At 47.0% G+C, this 362-nt stretch overlaps 1 non-coding gene across 1 annotated transcript; it reads right to left on the bottom strand.

Moving 5' to 3' along the window:
* Positions 1 to 288: 288 nt before the first annotated feature.
* trnai-aau (transfer RNA isoleucine (anticodon AAU)) lies at positions 289 to 362 on the bottom strand. The gene has a single exon. It is a non-coding gene; the product is annotated as a tRNA-Ile (tRNA).

Below are 362 nucleotides of genomic sequence, written 5' to 3'. Positions count from 1 at the left end.
TAATATATCTTTGATCATTTAGAAATCATCAGTCAGACTCGTACATGCAAAAAAATAAAAAACAATAATTTTTTGTTAATTGCTTTTGGGGGCCCCCTGGTGGCCGCGGGGCCCTAAGCAAGCGCTTAGTACGCTTATGCCTTGGGCCGGCTCTGCCCCAACCCACCGAAGACAATAAGGGGAAAATGCGGCAGATTGAAGTCAGAATCACAATCTTTGAAAAGCAATCAGTGACGTAGAAAAACATGTGCGGTCCTACAACTACGATCTCAATGATGAAAAGGGTAGTGGCCCGTACGGGGATCGAACCCGCGACCTTGGCGTTATTAGCACCACGCTCTAACCAACTGAGCTAACCGGCC

This window comes from Nerophis lumbriciformis, linkage group LG12, assembly GCF_033978685.3.
Source record: "Nerophis lumbriciformis linkage group LG12, RoL_Nlum_v2.1, whole genome shotgun sequence".
NCBI classification, from domain to species: domain Eukaryota; kingdom Metazoa; phylum Chordata; class Actinopteri; order Syngnathiformes; family Syngnathidae; genus Nerophis; species Nerophis lumbriciformis.
This window is presented reverse-complemented; position numbering and strand designations above follow the sequence as displayed.